Source organism: Ambystoma mexicanum, chromosome 6p (genome assembly GCF_040938575.1).
Source record: "Ambystoma mexicanum isolate Mex_15411 chromosome 6p, UKY_AmexF1_1, whole genome shotgun sequence".
In the NCBI taxonomy this organism is placed as follows: Eukaryota; Metazoa; Chordata; class Amphibia; order Caudata; family Ambystomatidae; genus Ambystoma; species Ambystoma mexicanum.
In genome coordinates, this window is record NC_090935.1 from 909,121,156 (window position 1) to 909,145,522 (window position 24,367).

A 24,367-nucleotide genomic window follows, 5' to 3' on the forward strand; every position below is an offset into this window, starting at 1 on the left:
TGGATTCGACATTTTTGTAATTCGACATTATTGGTTCAACATTATGACTGGACACCGTTTTTTAGTATAGGCCCTTTTATTTGACAAGACGCCACTAGGACTGCCTTATTATTTTTTGATGGTCGTAGCTTGCGCCCATCTTAGATTTAGGTTTAGATTAGGCGTTTTTCCAACTTGCACATACAGTTTAATAAACACCCTTGAACTGTGATCACATGTATCTTTGATACCATGAAATCCACAAATCCCAGAAGGTCTGCGACTGTATTGGAAGGCTAACGACGAGATCGTAGAAATGGACGGCCTAGTAATGAGAGGCGACCAAGTAATTCCTCCAAGAGGCATGCGCAAGGTTATACTATGTAGCGCCCATGCGGGTCATCTGGGCAGCAATATGAAACTATGAAGAGTGTGCGATGTGTACTGGTGGGCCAGCATGGACCAAGAAGCGAGGGTGATGATTGAGAGGTGCCATGAATGCGCAAATAGCGACAAACGGCCAAAGGTCAGGCAAGCACCCATGATGCCCACAGACATTCTAGCTGGTGTGGGGCATAAAATAGGGCTGGACTTCTGTTGACTACCTCTCCAAGTGGGTGGAAGTTGAATTTGTGCCGGACATCACCACAGTCATTGAAGTACTCAGCTCCATATTCCAAAGAGAAGGACTGCCAAAGGAGATTGTGGCGGACAATGGAGTTCAATTAGTTTCTAGAGACAGCTTTCTCAAGAAGCACAATAACCAGTAGTCGAGAGCAAGCCTGTTAGAAAATCGCTTGTAAGGTCACAAGCTCTTAAGCCTGTGAAGGGTCACAAGCTGTTAAACCTGTGAAAACAGGAGTTTGAATCAACTGTAAAAGTAAGCCACTGCAATTCCCAAATGAGAAACGCATGGACAGTGAGGCAAGTACCCCAAGTCTAAACATTAGCTCTGGTTTGAAGAAGAGTGGCCCACCTGGCTTCTGTCCTGCTAGAGCGATGCAGACCTCGTGTTCCTTAGACTCAGTCGTGGGGACAAGAGGGAGGACATCTGTAGGGCTCCTGCGGTGGTACTTGGGAGGTCGTTGGCAGCTACAGGCTCTTTTCAGTTCAGCAGCACTTCATGGTTTCAGCGCTTATTAAAACAGCACCATTGCGGATCTCGGATACCGGTTGAGCTTCCTTCACTCCTTGGGTCATGCACGCTGGTGAGGGGACTCAAGCTCTGGTCGTCCTGCATCTGGAGGGTCCTGTAGCTTCTAGCCAGATTTCAGACGTTTCACTCGACTAAGGGATTACTCGGCCCCTGGCACTCGGTTTTTGCAGCAATGAAGAAGTACAGCCAGACAGGGAAGATGGCCCAGTGGAGTTGGTCTGTGGGTTAGTTGATCCCACTAACCCAAGGGGAGAAGTCATCCATTCCCGAACTTCTCTGTCGAATTGAAAAAGGAGTTTCAGCACAGCAGCAGGGCTTCACCGGGCAATTCAAAGTTCCAGGAGGATGCAGCAAGCTTCGATAACCGTTTCTTCATCAGGTGTTTCTCCCAGTGGTCAACTCTGCCTCTTGTCCCAAAACCCTCGCCTTTTAAGCAGGGTTCTCCCATTCATGCACAACCTAGGTTGTCAATCACACAGCAGCCAATCAGGACTGGTTGCATTCAGGCATTCCTAGAGACAAAGGACAGGGGGGTTTCGGGACCCTCCCTCACACCCTGTCCTTCCAGACACACTAGGGCCAGAGGCGGGCTTCAGGGATGAAGCCCACCAAAGGCAAGACAGACAAAGGGCTCCAATCTGTTTTGATGCACAGAGTAAAACCCAAGAAAGACCTCACAAACAGAAAATGGTGAAAAAAGAAGACGGGTCATTTTGATAAAATGGTCACCCATGGGTGCTGTAATGCAGCTGAGGGTCAGCCTGTGGTAGAAAAGCACAAAGGTAGCTAAAATGAAACCACTGCCACCAGCCATTTAAAATAGGGAGGGTACCAAAATTTTGTATATGAGAATGTAGGATAAGGGGCTACTAGGTAGCCCACCAGCACTCCATATAAGATGGTGTGTGCTGGACCCACAAAGAGAAAAGGTAAGTAAAGTCAATTTCACTTTTCTATTCTTGGGAACGGTAGTTCACATAAGAAAAGGTATTTTAAACCGTATGAGAAATCAAAATGATTTCTCAGTAACACTGCACTGAAAGTGCTGTATGTCACCATACACAAAGTAGATGCCTATTGAGTTTGTTAGACTCCCAAAACAGTGAAACACATGATCCATTTCAGGTCAAAACACATGAGGAAGTGGGAAAAAGGTCTCACTCGCTACATTGTTAAAATTAAAAAAAGACCTACAGTTCAGCAAAAGAGCTGGGGGTTGCCAAGGTTGAAGGGAATTAGCACAGAAATGAGAATTGTCCCCAGCATTAGTGCACCAATATATGCCAGTATTCACATGTACTCCTTCTCACAGTATTCATGTTTGCTTTGCTCAAAATCCAATAAACAACAACCATAAACAAAAGTACCTCCAGGATAAAAAAAAAAGAAAAACACTGTTCGAAAGAAGCAATAAACAAATGGAACCACAAATTCCCCATCAACCTAAGTCTCAACTACCCACAACCTACCAAATACAAGCAACAACAAACCACAAACGGCAAAGACTAAACCCAAAAGACCAGGAGGAAAAACACCAATCAAAAGAGGACGCCCACTATGGAACACAACCCACACATCATGCCTCGCCACAAGAAAGACAACGAAGCCAGAAAAGACAACAGAAATAATAAGAAGTCCTAGACCACTCGGGAAGGCACCGACCAGCATGATCCCACAACCCCAGAAAACTCGACAAAAATCTGAGATGGCTCAAGGAGACATACAAATAACAGAGCAAAGACAGACTGCAATGCTTGCTACCCGTCCACATACGACAAAGTGGTAAACAAAAACAGCACAGCAACAACGAACCGACAGCCAACAAGCGTCACGAATACAGACCCAAACAGGACACCAAACGGCACACGACAACTAATAAACCAGTATCTACCATGGACCCAACCAGAACAAGGAACAAATTGGAATCCATCACACTCTACACCCCCTATAGCACCAAGAATGGAACAACAGAGGGGTAGCTACACTATTTACCACCCGGAACGAACCAACCCAGCCATACACCTTATAGGTCTACTCGACAAAGAGAGTGACCAACAAAGAACCACCCCACCCAAAAGAATCAACTTGGAAAAACCCACCTGCAATGGAAACCCAACCAACACCACACTGGTCAGAACAAACAATACTAACAACACCACGAAAGGGAAATTAAGCAAACTACTCTGAAGCCTCCTCAATGTTAGATCCATGGCAAAACACTCAACATAAATCAATGACCTCGTAAGCGAAAGAGGCACAGACATGCTCTTCCTTACAGAAACCTGGCTATCAGACAACTACAAAGCCATCGCGAATGAAGCAATACTCGACAAGTATAAATGAATACATGCCAACAGAGAAAAGCGAAGAGGAGGCGGAATCCACAACAACCTAGGCGAAAGAGACGCCACTGATACAAACTTAGATACAACAGAAGACACACTCAACTATTGGATCACCAAGGACCTTGACTAATTAGCACCAGCTAAAACATTCAAAGCAACAACAAACAAAACAAACTGGCAGTAAAATGGTTCAAAGAACTGAAAAACTCCCAAAAAACAACCGCAAAATGGAAATAAAATTGAGAGAACAATAAACCAGACAAGACAAAATAAAATACCAAAGACAACTCAAACTGTACAAAGCAACCGTCCTCATAGAAGAAGAAAAAAAAAAAAAGGACTACTACGCCACAAGAATAGAATCAGCAAACAATTCACAGAAAGAACTCTTCAAAACAAAACCTCTTCCTGCAACAATTCCACCACCCCTACGCAAACACTTTGTGACAAAATCACTAACCACCCGAGAGCGCAAAAATAAACACAATGCAGGAGACCATCAAACTAGCGGGGGCAAGTACAACCACTGGACCACAGACACCAGACGAAACACAGATTAAAGCTAAACTCATCTGCTTAGAAACAATCACAGAGGAAACTTTGACCACACTAATCAAGGACACCAACCTTGCAGGATCTACAAGGGACCCCTGCCCCCCGGATATCTTCAAAGGAATCCGCAACCACAGAATGCAGCGACACGCTTCCGGAACCTAATGAATCTAGCACTCAAAATAGGAATAGTACTGTCCTCCTTCATATCAGCATACATCAAACCACTGATAAAAAAGGTCAGAAAGTGCAAAAGACCCAAGCAACTACAGACCAATAGATACCCAGCCCTACCCAGCAAAGATCCTGGAGCACCAAGTCTACAAAATCCATCTTAAACACATCGAAACAAGGGAGAGCTGTCGAGCAGCCAAGCAAGATGGCCGCCTGATTCAGGAGCTCCGGCCCCACGATATCCTACGTTTTAATAACTCCTGCTGTGCCCAACATTTGAACAAACTGCTAATTGCTGTGGCTCGGGATAACGTCAGAGCACCTGGGGACTTAAATTGGCATCGATCCATGGTGTGAGCGAGGAGCAGCCGATACCGTGCCGATGACGAGTGCTGCGTAGCACTGGAGGCAAACGGCTTCTACATGCATCCTGACTGAAGCGGCTTGGCAGACCGAGTTGGGCGAGGTGCCTGGAACCTGTCCCTCAACAAGTACACTACAACAGAAAATCGGTGGCTACCTCCGAATTGCCCTGCAGGTGCCGGCTTGGACCTGTGGTGTATGATGAACACCTGCAGACGTGGCAGCGGGCTCCCTGACGAAAGAGGAGGAGCGCAGACCGCATTGCCGCCGGCCCGGAGTTACCAGCCATGATATTGTTGGGAGGCGCATAGCCGAGGCGCCGAGTGCCACGCAGGGCTTGGCTGGTGCTGCACCCCTGTTGTAGTTGCCTGGGCTCCCGGTTGTGTCGGGAGTGGACGCGGTGGGGGCGCACAGACTCACCTGATCACACTCTGGCAAGGCGGATGGAGCGTCGGAGGTGCGGTTAATGGTGAAGACCGTGCCTCGGATATATATTGCTGCCCACTGCGGTCGGCTGCACAACCACAGGTAAATACTATGCATTGCGCTTGGGCATTGGACTCTGGGTGCTGGCCTAAGAGGTGCATCGGCACCTCTACAACCATCGACAAGTTGGGCCTTGAAACCTGCTACGAACCCTACTTCAAATGGTGCGATACTCGTCAGCTGGACTCGCAACGTACCTTACTTCACACAGTGAGATACTGGTCAGCTAGACTCACTGATGCCTACCACTCGCGAACACACATGCCGCCACCCATGATCCACTGGACACTCTAAGGCCATATACAGAACAGCTTGAGGCTGCCGCTGAATCGTCGCTCCCGGTGTCATGGTTACCTGGATATTGGGGGGGTGCCCAATGTCTCGAGATCAGGACCTGCGGTGAGGTGGTGGCCCTGCCTCCCTCCCCATTGGCAGAGACCTGCTGTCTAGCCGCACTGTCCGGCGGGGGACACAGAGTGGAGAGTGGGACCTCAGTGTGCCATTGTCCTTTTAATGGCACCCCTGAATCTGGCGCGCATAGAACACTGTGCATAGGGGGATACTAGTGAACATCCTGGGCAGTTGTAAAGTGTGCGGGCATTGGAGTGCCACTAAGTCCTTGCACAAAACGCCAGACCCTCTTCAAAAGTTGGGCTAAGTGACATAACACCTTAACCCTGGCATACCCACTGGAGTTGGCGGAGATCAGGTGGACAGACATTTCTAATGAGAGTGCTGAGGTGGTGCCGGTGCCTTTGCTAAAACAGAAGGATTGTGGAGTGTGGGCGCTCTGGGGGCGACTGCAGGCCTGGCCCTTGCGCTGATCCCTACCTTGACGAGCTGGTGCCCTAGCTGAAAGTGCTCGGGAGCGGGTAGCGGGGGGCACATCGTGGGGAGCCTGTGCTAGACTGATAATACTAGGCTGAGGCCTAGATGAAGATAGAGGAAACGCCCCGAGATTCTGGACGCTTGCCTGGCCGAGAGGTGCGTTATACAGTGTTGTCTAGTCACCTTATTGAGCCTAGAGAAACATCTGCCTCTGGCAGGTGCGTCTTATGGACTGAACCCATCTGACCTCTTTTCTACTAATGTGGTGTCAAAAACGCAGTTAGGTTTATCTGCTACTGGTCAATAACTGGTGCGTTGTCCCTCCAAACTAGGATCCTACAGTAGGATAAAGAGGCCTGTTGTAATTTTTTTTAAAACTTTATACGGTGCTCCGCAGATACTCTGTGGGGGTCAGTATGACAGGGCTCTGGAGCCAAATAAAAAGACAAACGGATCCTATAATAACACCCCCACTAAAACTGATGAAGGACAGCCTTCGGCTTCTAACACCACCAGAGATGACCACCTTCTTGCGGCGATGCAGAACGTCTTCATGGCAGTGAACATGAAACTTGATGACATTGTTTCAACCCTAGGATCTTTGAAGTCCAAACTGGAGAACGAGGGTGTTCGTATCACGGAGGTGGAGATGAGGATTAGCGAGGCGGAAGATACAGCTGCTAAACACGACTGTAATATAGCACACTTGCAGCAGGAGGTCAGCAAGATCCGCAATAAATGTGACAACCTGGAATCGCGTTCCCGCCGAAATAACATTCGTATCATTGGGATTCTGACGGCGGCCTCTAAGGGTCCGATGGAACAGTTAGTTGAGAATCTGTTGAGAACAATGTCCAATCCATCTAAATTCTCAACACTTCCTGATGGAGACGGCGCACTGCGTTCTGGCTTCTGTGCCCAGGACGGGGGTTTCCTCCCCATACCACCCTTGCTAAGCTCCTAAACTATAGAGACAGGGATCTAATTCTGCACATGGCCAGAGAAAAAGGGGCTCTGTGGTATGGATCCTCAGATAACCTAATATATCCTGACTTCTCAGTACAGGCTAAGCGCAAGTCGTACGACTCAGTTAAAAAGCTACTGCGCATGAGGCAGGTCCCATATGCGCTACTATACCCAGCAAAATTGTGCATACAGCATGGTGGAGCACGCATTATTTGAAATATATATAATCCTCCATTCCCATACCGCTCCCGAAGAGAGACCGAGTTTGCAGGGGCAGTCCCTCCGCGTTCAATAACGAGCCCAATATCATGGACAACTAATGATTTTTCACACATGGTGCTATGTCATTCCCCATCATTAACTATGGGTACAGGAATTTCGTGAATTGGGGTGAGCTGCTGTAGGGCGGACATCTAAAAAGTACTGTTCACTGCTCACGGTGCTCCCGAGGGGATATCCAAGTGTGTTCTATTGTTTTATTGGTTCCATCGTCGAGTTGAGGGTGATGATGAGGGACAGTGTCAACATTGGGGACGATGACACAAGTAAGGCATAGATTTACGGGTTTCACAAGTTTTGTTTTGATGTTGTTAAATATAGTGTTGGAAAACAGTGCAGACTGCTCCTCGACTACACGTTACAATCTTGTCCTAGGTTTCGTCCATCTATACTTGGGCCCCAATTTGTCACAATTAAAACATAACAGATAATAACTTTGCATTTGTGTCATGGAATATCCGAGGACTCAATCACCCTATTAAATCACGAAAGGTGGTGGCGTACATGAACCGCCAAGCCCTAAGGGTGGTGATGCTGCAAGAGACGCATGCACTGGGGGTCATTATAAAAAGGGTTTGCAGCGGCCTGGAGGCCTCAGCGAGGCTACACTAATTATTCATTGCAATCCTGTGGGGTCATGACGTTGATACACTGCTCTATCCCTTTTCAAGGAACTAAGCGCTGCATATACCCACTAGGCAGATATGTTATTTTATGGGATGAATTGGCAGGTATCACCACAACCTTAGTGAACACATATGGCCCAAATGTTGATGATCCCGAGTTCTATGGTCAGGTGCTGGACGTCATACTAAGGGGTGCCCACACACGTATTAGGGGACTTCAATCTGATATTAGACTGTGTGCTGGACAGATCCAGATCCACTCAACAGGAATTCACCAATGCAGGCTGCACAGTTTTGAACATAATGCAACACTTTGATCTTATAGACGTATGGAGATGCCGCAACCCTAATATACGAGAGTACACATACTATTCATCGGTTCACGAAACCCATTCAAGAATTGATTGTTGGTTGATACCTGCCGCACTGATGACACAAGTAAAAAGATAGCAAGATTCTACCTCGCACAATTTCCAATCACTCCCATATCACTATGACGTTGATGTGGGATTGACACACCACTCCCCGTGCCCCATGGCGCATGCCCCCCTCATGCTCGTCAGACCTGGTCTTTCTGGAGACGCTCGATAGTGGATTGGTAGGGTTTCCAAAGAAATGATGGAACGGTAAAGCATCAAAGCAAAGTCTGGGAGGCCTTCAAGGTTTGGGTCAGGGGGGGGGGGAGATGATCTGTATTTCTTCGGGTGCTCTGAAGGACACTAGACGGGAGCTGGTAAGGGTAGAAACAGACCCCAAGAAGCTAGAGGACGAATATGGCAACACACAAGATCGTGCCCTGCCGGGTTGTATTAAGGGTAATCTCTTGAAGTTCAGGGAATTGGCAGATAAGGAGGTCCATTTGTTGTATTATCGCATTCGAGCGCGCAAAAACAGAGAGGCTGATAGACCGGGACGACTTCTTGCTAATGAGGTTAGATCTGAGAAAGGGGTGCAGCATATTAGAGGGATAAAGGGATATGCTAGACTCACTCTTACTACCCCAAAGGCGATTAATGTGAATTCCATAGGTTCTATGAATCTCTCTATTCAAGATCCGATGGCTGTTCGGCTACAGAGCTCGAGAGCTATTTAGACGAGATACCGCTCTCAGTATTGCCATTAGAGGCATGACTGACAATTAATCAGCCAATGACCCCCAAGGAGATTACTGATGCCATTATGTCACTTCCGTCGTGCAAGGCGCCTGGCCCGCACGGTCTGGACATTGAATTATATAAGGAGCTGCCTATCACCCATGTTCCTAACCTGCTACGTGTTTGGGAGGAATCGTTCTGGCTTGGCCGACTTCCCCCATCCCTTTCTGAAGCTGTAATTACAGTGCAGCTGAAACCGAACAGACCCGTCGCTGACATGAGATCATACAGGCCGTTATCCTTGATCAATTCTGACAAAAATGTTTGCTAAATTGCTGTCCTCACAGCTCCTTCCATACATGTCAAAGCTGGTTCACCCAGATCAATCAGGATTCATCCCTGGACGCTCTATGGCATTTAATCTGCAAAGACTATAAGTTATTGTTTCACAAGTTAGCCAGCAAGCACAAGCGGTTGCTGCCTCATTGGATGCCAAGAAAGCTTTTGATTCGGTCTCCTGACAGTTTCTGTTCTCGGTGATGCGTCGGATGGGATTGGGGGATTGTTTCATTTAATGTGTCCGCTTACTATATGCTTCCCCGGCTGCCAGGGTCTGCACTGGGGTCACAAGCTCCCCCGCATTTTTGTTGGGGCGCAGCACAAGGCAGGGCTGTCCGCTGTCCCCTTTACTATTTGCACTCACTGTAGAGCCTCATGTGTGTATAACGCGCCTCAAACACATTCACAGTGGTCTGCATATAACTGGCCCGCCACAAATAATCTCTCTTTATGCCGAAGCCACGTTGCTGTACATACGAAATCTGGCTTTAAATCTGGCCCAGATATTGGAGAAGGTGCAGAAATTCTCCACCTACTCAGGATATCATATCAACAAATCTAAGTCGGAGCTATTTCCGCTGAACAATATTTCTACCGCCCCGCCTGATCTGGCAGGATTCAGATGGTTACCAGACATTTAAATATCTAATCATAGTGGTTTCACGCACTCATCGCTCCCTATTGGCTGAAAATCATGAGAAGTATCTACAAACGTTGGCGAACAAGCTGAGTCTCTGGGCCAGACTTCGCATCTCCTTGTACGGCAGGCTCTCCTTATTAAAAATGATAGTGGTCCGGGGGGGCGTGGCTAACCGCCATGTGAAGAGGACGTTCGCTCCTTGCGCTCCGCTTGATGCGACCATCATAAGCTGCTTTTAACTACTTTTTTCGGGGGCTCCGAACCCCACGAACCGCCTCATCGAGGGCCGACATCCTGCTGCACCTGTGGGTCGATTCCTGTGGCCCTGGAGGACCGGTCTCGCCCTATAGACCGTGCGACACGATCCCGCGGACCAGGGCCAAGATGGCGGCTCCCGAGCCCTGCAAGATGCGGCGGCCCGCACTCTAAAGCCGCTCGCGCCGTAACACTCAGCTGAGGGCCGAGGACACACGAACGCCCAGCTGGACTGACGAGGGGGGCCTGTGGGGCACCCGTGAAGCTTGGAGCGCGAACGACGGTGCCAACGGGACGACCAGCCTGGAACGTCCCGGACGAGGGCGCTGCCAGCCACAGAACCGGGAGCCAGGGTCTCGGAGGCCCTTCGAGGTGAGCGGGGGGGACTAACGCAACCGACACATACAGGCGTGCCCGGCCTGGTAACCCGAAGAAGCGGCCCCGGCGCACACTATCCGTCCCCCCTGTGCCTACGGAGCCGCCCACAGCATACAGCGATCCGCCATCGCGGCCCACCCGATACGGCTTCCTCGGCCACTCCATCGCGGCTCACCCCGGCCACCTCGGTAACAGCGAAGCCCGGAGGCTCAGTCGACATGTCTACCAAAGGAGCAAGGGCTAAGCAACGTCAGACCACCATCGACACGTTCACGGCGGCGGGGCCCACAGCGCCAGATAACATGAGCGAGACTCTTGCTGCAGACCTACCCGACCCCTTGGGGCCTTCAGCGGAACCTAGTAACACACAGATCCTTGAAGCTATCAAACTTTCCCAGGCAGCCGTGGAGCATAAAATAGACGCTGTCGCCATAGACTTGAACCTCCTGCGCCAAGACGTCCGATCCCTGGCCGGCAGAACAGAGGTGCTGGAGGCCCAGGTCCGCGAGAACACGGAAGCTAAGACAGTGCTCCTCAAAGATGTCGATGCACTTCAACAAAAAGTTAAAAACCTAGAAGACAGGGTCGAGGAGGCAGAGGGGCGCGCACGCCGCAACAACATTCGCCTCCTGGGGCTCCCGGAGGGCATCGAGGGATCGGACCCCACGAACTTCGTAGAGAATCTCCTGATACAGGAGATTGGAGCAGAAAAACTCTCTCAGGGCTTTGTAATCGAAAGGGCTCACCGATCCCTCACATCGAAACCCCCTCCTGGCAGCCCACCCAGACCCGTGATCGCAAAAGTACTTAACTACAGAGACCGGGAAACCATCCTCACCTTCTCGCGGTCAGGCGGCCAGATCTGCAGGGGTTCAGCCAAGATATCCATCTACCCTGACTATACATTTCAGGTTCAAATGAAGAGGGCACAGTTCATACACACCAAAGCAAGACTGAAGGCTGCAGGCCTACGCTACATGCTCCTCTACCCCTCCAGATTGAAGGTGATACGAAACAACAGAACTCACCTCTTCGATACTCCGGCAGAGGCCCGAGACTGGATGGACAGGGAGCAGATCCCAGAGGTCGAAGTCAGGAAACGACAACCCCGCTGAGCCCCGTCTCTCAGGGCCCCGGTGCCTTTCGGAGGCCCCACCATGGAACGGCCACTTACGCCGCAGCTGACCGGATTTCATAACACGAGGCGCCCGGACGAACACTCTCCTACCCCTGGAAGTTCTTTCTTGTTAAGGGTACTCATTACCCGCCCGTAGGGCACCATGCGACCGTCCTTCGGTCTAAAGGAGCGGAAACGGGTCTGTCATAGTGAGGAGCTCCTCACTCGACCTGGTTTATGTTGGGGAAGTTCACAGTTACGGGGGGGAGGGATAGGGGAAGTTGGCACAGTTGTTAAGTGCCCGAATCAGGGACAACCAAGACCACCAACATCCATTTCAGTCAGCACGGACGAGGCACCTACCCTCCGCTGGATAGGCTGGCAGTCACTGAAGCAGAAGTTCAGGGGTGCAAGTGACCCGGCTGAGACCCGCATGCACGAATCTCCAGGAAACCACAAGACCCCCACGATCCTCCGGCCACTGGTGGTGCTCCCGGGGGCGTTGGACATAGCCACCAGAATCCCAAATCTCACATGGCCGATTCGTTGAAAATCCTGACGTGGAACGTCAGAGGCATGAACAGCTTCGTGAAACAACGGCGCATACTCTCCTATATTAAAAGAAGCAAAACCAAAATAGCCCTGCTACAAGAAACACACCTTACATCGGACAAACTGAAAGCATTGGCAAAGGCCTGGCGTGGTACCCTGGTAGGTTCCTCCTACTCCTCCTACGCCAGGGGTGTCCTGATCTGGGTGGACCCCTCTGTCCCCTTCCGGTTGGTCGGCTCCAAAGCAGACAATGAGGGCAGGATGGCAATTGCATGTGGCACCATTGAAGGGAGAGAGGTTTGTCTAGTCAGCACTTATGCACCCAACCATGATGCAACCACCTTCTTCCACTCCCTGTATCCACGCCTCGGCCCTTACAGGGACCAAACCATGATATGGGGGGGCGACCATAACTGCACCTTAGACCCCCTGAGAGACAGGTCGGACGATAAACATACACGCCCTTCCCCGCCTGCCAAAATTCTGTCAAGGTTGATACAGCAGTTACAACTCCGAGACTTGTGGAGAGAACAGCACCCAGATGCACGTGTGTTCTCCTTTTACTCCCCTCCTCACGCAGTCCACACTAGGATAGACTACCTTTTTGTGAGCCTAGAACAACAGGCAACGTTCGGCGGTGCTCAGTACCAGCCCAGAGTACTGTCCGATCATTCCCCACTAGTAGCCACCTGGGAGATCTACCCGCCTAGACCCCCGGTCCCCACCTGGAAACTTAGGGCTGAAGCTCTCCTAGACATAGCCCTTCGCGAACACATCGCTGATAGGACTGAAGACTACTGGGAAAGGAACCTCAACAGTGTTAAACACATAGGCACCGCCTGGGAGGCATACAAGGTGGTCCTGAGAGGGGAGATGATCGCAACCATGGGCGGAGCACTGAGGTCGATTACTTCCTCCTTAGAACATGCAGAGAATGAGTTGGGGGAGCTCGAAGGCAGACTAGACCCATCCCCAGAACATTTACAGAAGGTGATTGACCTCAAACAAACCTGCCTCACGCACTGGGAGTCCCTGGGTAGGCTGAGCTATGCCAAACACACTGAACGTACCCACGCTCTAGGTGATAAACCTGGTAAACTCCTAGCTTGGCTGTACAAGAGAGAAGCCCCCAGAACACCCATTTGCCAAGTACTCAAACCAGATGGCTCCCTAGTGCACACCCAGACTGAAATTAATTCGGTGTTCTCTGACTTTTACAGCAATTTATACGCCGAACCCCCACCCGTGGACGTCTCCGACATAGAGGACATCCTGGACGACATAGATCTCCCCAGGCTAGAGCCCCATATGACGGACGCCTTGGACGAACCCATCACCCCAGATGAGGTCAAGGCAATCATTAGGTCACTCCCAACCGGTAAGTCCCCAGGCACTGATGGCCTCCCTGGGGAATTTTATAAATTGTACGAGGAGACCTTGGCCCCACTGTTGGCACAGGTGTTCAACGAAGCCTACGAGCGGGGTGCCCTCCCCGACTCCATGAGGGAGGCGGTGATTGTCCCTCTCCTGAAACCCGGGAAAGACGGATCGCACTGCGGCTCATATAGACCCCTCTCCATGTTAAATGTCGATTGCAAGATCCTAACCTCCCTGCTAGCTAGTAGACTGCGAAGGGTAATTCCCCACCTGATCCACCAGGACCAAACGGGTTATGTGCCCGGTCGCTCCATAACAGAGAACCTGCGTAGGTTGCACCATATTATGTACAGCACGGAGCAGAGGCCTCAGAAATACGCGGTGGCGTCACTAGACGCCACCAAGGCCTTTGATTCAGTGCGTTGGGAATGGCTTTATGCCACTATGGCTAAAATGGGGATAGGACCTGCCTTCCTGAAATGGACCCGGCTAGTCTACACCAACCCCACCGCTAGGGTGCGCACGAACAGGACCTTCTCAAACAAATGGGCGTTACATAGAGGCACTCGCCAGGGCTGCCCACTCTCCCCGATGCTATACATCATCGCCACCGAACCCGTAGCCACGTACCTTAGGCAGGAATACGGAGATGGGGGTATTGTAATCGACGGAGTGACCCACCTCGTCTCTATGTATGCGGATGATACGCTATTGTTCTTACATAACCCCGAACACCTCCTGCCCTACATCCTAGAAACACTGGACGGATTCAGTAGATACACGGGTATCCGTATTAACAAAGATAAGTCCTGCCTCTACCCGCTTGCCGCCCTACATAAAGATGGCCCTGGATCCCTCCCCTCCCTTGATCTAGAATGGCAAGCGACCTCCTTTAGATACCTGGGAATCACCATACACCGGGACCCATTCACGGAACATACACTTAATACGGTGAGAGCCAAAGACGCTCTAGAAAAATCTATGGAATTCTGGGGTAAGCTTCCGCTCTCGATGGCCGGTAGGGCCGGTCTACTCAAAATGGTTGCTCTCCCCCGCCTACTATATAACTTTACAAACGTTCCCTACAATATCCCCCCCTCCTTCTTTAAAAACATAAACAAACTATGCAGACGGTTCCTTTGGCAGGAGGGCAGACACAGGGTGGCGCTGGACACACTCCAAAGACCTTACGAGAGGGGAGGAGTTAAGGTCCCTAATTTCGAATTGTACTACCTGGCGAGCCAGCTAAGGCAAGTGATGCGATGGATGGCCGATGAGACCTCCTCGGACACTCGGCTCCTCCAACCTGCATTACCCTACCTCCTCCTGAGGGACCTACTGTGGGCACAGGGCAGATTCACACAGCCCCTTCCATACTTAATTAGACTTGGTATAAAGCTCTGGAACAGAGCGTGCAAAACTGTGGGGCCAGCTGATCCTTTCTCACCTCAAATCCCTATAGCAGCAATTATGGCTCATCAGCCATGGGGCTTTCACGAATCACGCACCCAATGGGAACCTTACGGAGTGGCCACCCTGGGAGACTTAATGCGGGATGAAGAGATCATGCCCTTTCCTGATCTCGCTGAAACTACGGGATTACCCGCTGGCCAATTTTTGCTCCATGGGGCAGTGATACACGCCATTAGGGTCAGATGGCCGGAGGCTACCACCCCCATGACGGAAAATACGGTCATAGAAACACTATTGAACACAGCCGAGGGCGGCCATGAAACCTCGCGATTGTACGAAACCCTGCTCCAGGGCACGACTAACACCGAGCTTAAATGTAGAGCAAAATGGGAAATCGAATTTGGCTTAGACTTCACGGATGCCGAATGGGAGAAAATAACCCATTACCATAAAAAAGTCTCCAGGAATGCCCGATTGCAACTCATTCAACTGTACATCACTAACAGAGCCTACCTAACACCAGAGGCTATATCTAATTTCAGGGGAGCCGAGGTCCAGCTATGCCCCAAATGTAGGGAGCCGAAGGCGGGTATGACGCATATGTTCTGGGGCTGCCCGGAGATACGCCACTTCTGGACACAGGTTCAGGGGAGGGTGGCGGACGCAGACATCGAGCTAGAGGTGAACTGCCCCGCAGTATGCATCCTGGGCAGATGCAAACGCAACCACAAAAACAAACCTCTGAACAAGCTCAAAGACTTGATCTACATAACTGCGAAGAGGCGCATAGCCATGGGATGGAAGAGCCCTAGGGCCCCGCATGAGGCATTGTGGTGGGGGGACCTGACTAAATGGATAACGGCGGAGACTGGCGCGTGGGAAACGGCAATCCTTGAACAAAGGCTAGACTCCAGCGGAGAACTACAACGCTGGGTGGCCTTGACTGAGCCACTTCTGCATCCTAATAACTCTGACGATGCCTCGGATGGATCGGACTTCCCTAGCCATCAATCTGGCCTATCGTAATGGGACAATAATGTTTACTTGGTCTTGAGTTGGGGGGGTGGGGGAGGGAGGGTTACGTTACTTTCTGATTATTCGTCTGATACTCAAGCGATGTATACTTGTTTTTGTTAATCTGTTAAAACCAATAAATACATTTAAAAAAAAAAAAAAAAAAAAAATGATAGTGGTCCCAAAATTGCTATATTACTTCACTAATATTCCGGTATGGCCTGGCTGTGTGTTTTTTGATAGACTACGATCCCTGGGTATCGGCTTTACATGGGGCGCGGGAAACCTGCGGATGAGATGGGAGAGTTTGACCAGGCCGTTTGAACAGGGTGGCCTGCAGGCCCCAGACTTCAAACTATAATACGAGGTCTCACAAGCACAATTTGCCGGTTACTGATATTCACCACAGGAACGGCTGATACAAGCGGCCCAGGAGCAGTATAGGGCTTCCCCTTCGAGTTTGAGCACTATTGTCCTTGCTAACCAACAAGTGGACACATGCACATTCGATCCTGTCTGCACAAATGTCAATGCTTGGGCCAGAATATTCAAGAGGCTTGGGCATCTTCCCCCTACTTCAGTGCAATCCCAGTCTGGAATTGCCCGGGACTCCCCTCAACATTCGACAAGGACATAGAGAGGGTGGGTCCCCGGGGGAACACCGACACTGCATGATCCTTTTCCCGATGGTTCCTTTGTCACTCACACAGACTTCTCTGAAAAACTGGGTAATAATCCAATTAAATCACTACAATATTACAGGATGAGAGCAGCGGTCAGAAGGTGCTAGCCATTGTTCCGGGTCGAGCCCAATGAATGTGAAAGACTGGGGACTGTGGTTACTGACGGAAAGCCTAGAGGTTTGGTATCTAGGTTGTATAGGAAATGTTAAGGTGCTCAGACGCTTGCTCAAAGTGCCAAGGAAAAGTGGGAGGAAGATTTGAATAGGTCGGTGTACGATGGTCAGTGGCTTCGCTGGTGTCGCTTAACAAAGGAAGTATCTCTTAACACTAAACACAGGCTGATACAATTCAAAATACTAAACAGGTTGCATTAGACCCCACGGCTGATTCTGATCACATGTACTGAAGCTGCACGCGGGTAGCTCAGTTCTGGCAGTTGGTTGCAAATTGTTTATACGAAATTACAGATGTCCCTCACACGCTTTCACCCCCCAAATACTTGTTCAGTGACACTGGCAAGGTATCGGTTAAAATATTCCGTCTGGGTTGTTTGATTATCAAAAAATGTATACTGCATCATTGGAAATCGAAGGTTGCCCCGGATATTTATATTTGGATTAGATAGATAACCTATGTTAATGAGAGGAAGGAGGGCTGTTTCCCTGGTGACACCAAGTTGAAGGTCTAAGGAAATTTGGGAACCTTTCCGTGACTACCTGCGAGATCAACTCAGTAAATGTGTCACAACTTGATGTTAAAAACAATGTATGTTAAGCTTAATAATGTCTGATTATATGTCTAAAATTGTGCCCAAAGTCGATGGCAACATACTGTTGTGTAAAGGTGTTTCTGAGGATATATGTTGTACTGCACTAAATAAAGTTTTTAAAAAAACGAAACAAACAAAATACTCAACCAATCACAAGTTGGCTTCAGACCGATGAGAGGAACAGAATCAGCACTTCTATCGATATGGGACGACCTGAAAATAAACAGAGACGACACCCAATCGGTCCTCTTTCTATTGGACATTTCAGCGGCTTCTGACACAATCAGCCACAAAACACTAATAAAAAGATTGATGGAATGTGGCATGCAGGAATCCACACTAAAGTGGATTACCTTATTCCTAGCAAACCGAACCGAAAGAACCTACCTACCACCGTTCACCTCAAACAACAAAAATATATCTTGCGGAGCCCAACAGGGTTCCAGCCTCTCCCCTCTACTTTTCAACATCTACATGTGCCCACTGATGAAAATCATTCAATCCTACGGACTTACCGCCTACAATTACGCAGACGACACAAAACAAACAGAACACAAGAACAAAATAACAACCATCAACAACTTACTCACAGACATATACAACTGGATGAAAATGAACAACCTCAAACTGAACCTGGCAAAAACAGAAATAATGCTCTCACCTGCATGGTTCGACAGAGGGAACCCACAATTTGACTGGCCAATCGGCATGGGAACGCAACCTATGAATACTCATGGACAACGGACTATCACAGGAACCGCAAGTCAGCGCAATCACCAAAAAATGCTTCTTCCTCCTACAACTACTCAGATCCCTGATACTCGCAAGAATTACCTACGCAAACAGCCTCTACCTAGGAATGCCAGAAAGACTCACCAAGAAACCCCAAAGGGTGTAATATACAGCAGCCAAGGTCCTACTAAGACTAAACAGAAGAGACCACATCACTCCAGCACTGAAAACCCCACACTGGTTACCAGTTAAAAAAAAAAAAAGGACAAAAAAAGAAAAAGAAAATCGCATCAAATTGAAAGCACTCTGCATCGCCCACAAAGCATTGCACAGCCAAGGAGCAGAATTCCTCCAAAACAAGATTAGCTGGTATCACCCAGGCAGGGAACTAAGATCCAGCAACGACCTACAAATATGCCAAGACTACCTTACAGCTACGACCACCTGTGACTCTGAATCCCCTATGGACACTATCTAACCAGTGCACACGACCAACCCATCATAACCACACAACACTAACACCAACAAAAAACACTACCACACACCCAAGGCATGGAATCTTACCCATACGGTTACAATGCGTGAGGTCGCTCACAAGTGACCACATGCAAAACACTCACAGACGCCAGTTCCTCCCGGTTCTGAACCTATGCTCGCACCCTTTTCCCCACTAATCCCCCCCACACCCAGCCACCTTTTTTGCAGACCCACGCGAGCGCCTGGAGACTGCCTCTGGGTGGTAGCGGTGCGGTACAAATCAAATTAACATAATGCCAGTAATGATACTATAAGAAAACATGCCGATCATGGCTCTGCCTCACACTCCTGTTGGCTTTGCCTTTAAAAATGTCTTGTCACAAAAAGAAAACATGTCCAAACTGGTTGCACAATGCAGGCGAGTCTAGATGCGTAATAATGCTTATCATGTTTGCTTTACCCTTGATACCCAGTAATAAAAGCCACAACACAGTAAGAAATGGCTTGACTGGCTGCCCTAAATGCCAGTCTAGACACATAATAACACTCATCATGCTTGCTTTGTCATAGAATCCCTGTAAAAAAAAGAAATGTCATGCGACAGCAAAGAATGGCTAGACTGGGTGCCCCAAAATGCCAGTGCAGCCACATGAAAGCACATATCATCCTTTCTATAATACAAAAAAACAGCTTTTGTACTGGCATCTATGATGGATACCCATTAAAAAGTGCATCTTCATTGGGATTCTAAGATGGCCACCGAGGGGAGAGCAGAGTGATCGTGGAGCTCTCACCCCCGGGGCCAAAGACAATAAAGATAGATTAAAAGAGCCTTCCACAGGCAAGGATTTATCAATGTAGGCTTAGGTGGTGAAGTGCAACAGCCCGGATCGCTGGGGGACTTGGCAGAGGAGGGTGTGCGGCCTTCGTCTCCACAGTGTCCGAGGTGCGGGGGCACTCCGCCCGTGGCCAGTGCAGGCCAAGTTGAGAAGCACGCTTGCAGACTGCGAGCAAGAAGAACCACTCGGGGAGACCCAGAGCGGCAGAGGATCCAGTGCGGCTGCGGGGAGGGGTGGCAGAAAGCAGCCGATGTCGGACGGTGGAGGTGCCCGTCAGGAAGGAGCTGCCTGCGATATTGGAGGACCACCGGGGCTGGATTTGTGGAGCCAGGGCTCTCCTGCTGGTGAGCACCAGTGGGAAGATCGAGGCGGGACCGAGCCCCCACTTCGCCGGTGAAGCAGCGTCTCATCAGAGAGATCAGGGCGATCCGGAGGGGCCATACTCGTAGCCCACTGCTTAGAGCTGTGCAGCGGAGAAGAGCACCCGGAGCATCCAAGAGGCCCGGGAGACCGCACAGCGAAGAGGCAGGAAGGCGGCGACACTTGGGGGCTCAACTCTCCTGTACCCCCATTTGGGGGAGAACCATTACAGGTCAGCGTGCGACCTGACCCAAGGAAAGGGTGCAAGTAGGCAGTGGCTGGCCAGTGCAGACTGATCAGCAGGCAGAGATCACCAGCTTTGAGCAGAGTGACGTTTAGGAGTGGGGGGAGTGTGGCGGGAGGGCCCCTGCCCAAGCTTTGAAACCAACACTTCGCAGAGAAGACCAGGGGAGGCCCTGTGGTGTTATAGCCGGGGCGACTGGAGGCCCATTTGAGGTACATTTTGGATTTTGGAACTGCATATAGTGCCTCGGCCAGCACACCGCCATCCAGAAGCACAGCAAGGGAGACAAGGGAGCAAAAGGCGCACCACGCATAGGAGACAGTGACCGGTGGGGCCCTGGCCTCCCCGGGCCAATCCTGAGGCCGAATAGAGGTCTAAAGAGTCCATCTACATCCGTGGTGGACAAGGAAGAATAAGGGAGTGGCCATTTGGTCATGCTCAGGGCAGAGTGACACTGGCACCAAGGCCAGGAGTAGGGTCATTTGAAACCTGAGGACGACAAACAGTGGCTCAACAGTGCACAGTTAGAGGGGAGTGCCAACCCCCCCACACAGCCAAGGGCAGACTCACAAAGCGGCAGAGTGAGGAGGATCCTACCAGGGATGTCATTTGGGGGTCGCAGTTAGGACCCCTGAGGTCTCCTTTGCTACAGCTGTGATCTCCCAGGCTACCCCTTTTTTAAAATATAAGCTCATGGGCTGTGGCCAGCGCCACGTGGCTCTTTATTTGTGGAGTGCTAGCTTTCTTGTTCAGGCCTCTAACAAAACCAAGGGGTTCCGAAAGTGTAACACGTTGAGCAGTGACATTATATAGGAAAGAATAGGAATAACAAATAATGTGTCTTTCTGGAATTCTATACAATAATTGCTAGACTCATTAAAAGTTTATTTCAGGCACACTTGGGTGAGTCACCGATTTAGTCTGTTCTTAAACACTTCAACTCAGCCTTGCATCCTTCTGAGGTCAATTAATGAGTGCCAACACAGGTTGGGTGATATTGCATGTATATTTGTTCTATATAAAGCGCTTAAGTGTAAATGCTATAAAATAACACATCATTATCATTTGGCCTTGGACGTCTGCTTACATTCACAGTTATCTGGTAATATGGGCCCATATACACTGATGTTAACGATACATATGGTGATCAATTCTTGTATGAAATGTATATCACATTATAGTGATATCGTAACTATATTTTTCGTAGTGTACTTAGGAATAATGCTATGTGATGCCACTTCCTGTTTTGTCAAGGGGTGAAAGGTCATGTTCCATCGCTTCCCATGATGTCATTTCGGGGTGAGGGTCAAATTGGTGATGTCATCAGAGGTCAAATGTCATGTAATGTCACTTCCGCTACCCCAGGCATTTTGGTGAAATGACATCCCTGGTTCCTACGCCCTGACAAAATGCCCAGAAGAGGTCTGAAGGATGCAAAACAATATCAGGGAGAAGAGGAGGGGCAGGGCTCCCCCACCCCCCAATCAGGCCTGCCTATGCACTATGTCCAAAAACAAGGGGAAGGAAATGCAAGCTGCCCTCAAGTCTGTGAAGAAACCACAGGAGCAATGTGCAGAGAATCTGGCGCAGACACGGCGATGTACCAGCTGGGGGTGATCAGGGGCCCGGGGCAGGAGAGGATTTGGGGGCGCTGCCTACTCTCCCTGCGGCAATTGAGCCCCACACCCAGGGAAATGTCACCCTACAGGAACCGGGGCAACTGTACTCCTGTGACAGCTGCCCGCTTCGCCCGGGTCAAGAAACGGGCCCGATTATTACATATGTGGTCACTTACACCAGAACAGGGTATGAGTAGTAGCTGCACAGCAGTAGCACCACTGGGGTGGGGGGGTCCTGGGGAGCTGTGCCCCCACTCTGAAATCCTGGGCCCCCCCCTTGTACCCTCCTACCTCAGCTGGGCTGCTCTCTGCACTGCCAACACAACACAGGAACTGAACAACAGGACAGTGTACCGTTGTGCAGAAAAAAGATAGTGAAAGGAGGCCGTCATAAGTCTTCATAAGCACTCGGCTTGATTCAAAAGCACAACCATCAAAACAGTTCAGTTCCCTCTGCAGCTAAGACCAGCCCCTCCAATCCGAATGTAGCGCACGAAAACACTAATGATGGGCCATTAGTCACTGAATGGTTTTGTGCATGATGGGAGGGGAGGTGTAGTGGGGTGTGGGTAGTTGGTAAGCACAAAAGCCTCTCTACAGGAGTGCTTGTAACCTCACACACTCCCTTCCATAGGCAGCCTCCCCCTTTGTCTGTGCCCCCTTACTTTTGTCTTTGGCTCCCACTGTGCCCCTCCTAAATTAGATTCCTGGCGATGCCACTGCTGTACAGCAGTTATAGCGTCTGCGAGCCTTCTAGAGCCTGAACCGCATACTTGCCAACCCTACAGATTTAGGGATTTAAGCAGTAGGCTACTGCTTTTTAAGCAGTCCTACCGCCTGCAGATTTCTGCGACAGATCCTCCTGCTTTTTACAGTGGCAGGTGTGACTATAAGGCAGGCTGCAAACCAAAGCATGCAATACATTAGTCTGTCTGTACAGTGGGCTGGTAGGGGATTACTTTCATTGGGCTCAGACCAATCCACTGACCAGACAGCTACGTGACTCTGTCCTGCACTCTTGCCTGTACAACCCTTAGGTGAACCACCAGTGAAGGCAAGTGGCAGAGCGTAACACCATCACACAGCATCTGCCTATCCATGTCATTGGTTTATAGTCATTACATCGAATTCTTTACATCTAATACCTTTCAATCTAAAGTATTTGCATCAAAAGAATTAGCATCAAATGCATTTTTTTTCTTATTTTGGAGGGTCCGGGGGTCCCCCACAAACCCCTGTTTTTTACCTTTAAAACCCACCATGATACAAATTGACCCTTTCCTGGCCAGAAAAATGCATTTGATACATTTTTTTCGATGCTAATGCATTTGATGAAAAGGTATTAGATGCAAAGACCAGATACCCATGTTCATTTAGTGTTCAACTTGCACTGCAGGAATACATATCTATTGCCCAGGCTGCTGCTACAGAGCAGTGGCAAACTTTACCCACCAGCTCTGTGTGATTACCTTCTGTGATGTTGGGTAATTGAATTTGATGTTAATTTACCATTCAGAATTATACATTTTTACCATTTGAACATCTTTCCATGTTGTGCTGTTTGATGGGTTGTGTATTTTAGAATGCTTCAATGGTGCCAACAATATATGTTTTGTGTTTTCCTGTGATGCCATTGTGATGCGACTTATTATTTTTTTAACTTGAAAAATCCTACATCTTTTTGGTCACAGAATGTTGGCAAGTATGGAACCGTACCGTAAATGAGCTTCGGAGCAGCTACTGTGTCTACGATACAAACAGCAGGCAGCTCTGTGTAATTTCAAAACCAGATGTTTAGAAAGTGACGTACTTACAATGTTTAATTTCAACATGTGATAAGTACAATAAAACGAATTACAGCTTCAACGTGCATTTCCACAGATTGCAAAGGGGCTCCTCATAAGAATATAACAAAACGGTGAGAACGTCTAAGTTAATAAATGCTAAAAGAAATTCATATAAAATGTTCTACAAGTGCTGGATCGCATGCACTCACCTGATGCTGCCTAGAATCGGGACATGAGCGTTTCGTGAAGGGTAGTGTCTACTTCCCATGAGAGAAACGGACCTTAGCAACGCAGCGCCTCCACTTCATCACGTGGGCTGCTCCGAATCACGTGGGCGTCAACGTTTACTTCGTCATCTTTTTTGCAAGAGCAGTAAGGCACGAGGGCGAAGGCAAGTCGTTTGGCGAGCTGGACGGAGCGGGAAGGCAAGGTGTTGCATGAGCGGGCGTGATTCCTCCGTTGCAAAGCACATTCATACTTGCCAACCCTACAGATTTAGACAGCAGGCTACTGCTTTTTAAGTAGTCCCACTGCCTACAGATTTCAGTGACAGATCCTACTGCTTTTTATAGTGGCAAGTAATTTATATGACTATAAGGCAAGCTCAAGGACAAAGCATGCAATACATTAGTCTGTCTGTACAGTGGACTGGTAGGTTTTTACTTTGATTGGGCTCAGACAGGGCTTTAAGTGGGGTAAGAAATCGAGGGGGGCCCTCATTTGGGGGTGTGGCTTGTGGGAGGGGCTTGGCCTAAAAAGTACGCAAATCGTAGGCTATACACACAAATATATATAAACGTTATATATTTGTGTGCGTACCTTACTATGGTTTGTGTACTATGCAAGCCATCTTTTCTAAACATAGAAATATGTAACATATTTCTACGTTTATAAAAGATGGCTTGCAAAGTACACAAACCATAG

The 24,367-nt window shown here is 49.3% G+C and overlaps 1 protein-coding gene across 4 annotated transcripts in view; it reads right to left on the reverse strand.

The window, feature by feature from the left end:
- YTHDC2 (YTH N6-methyladenosine RNA binding protein C2) overlaps window positions 1-23,752 on the reverse strand; it is a 2,707,399-nt gene extending 2,683,647 nt beyond the window's left edge. For all 4 annotated transcript variants that reach the window (XM_069625524.1, XM_069625523.1, XM_069625522.1 and 1 more), the window contains exon 1: window positions 23,653-23,752. The gene's annotated coding sequence lies outside the window, so the exon portion shown is untranslated. The remainder of the gene's footprint in view (window positions 1-23,652) is intronic.
- Between the last annotated feature and the right edge of the window lie 615 nt (window positions 23,753-24,367).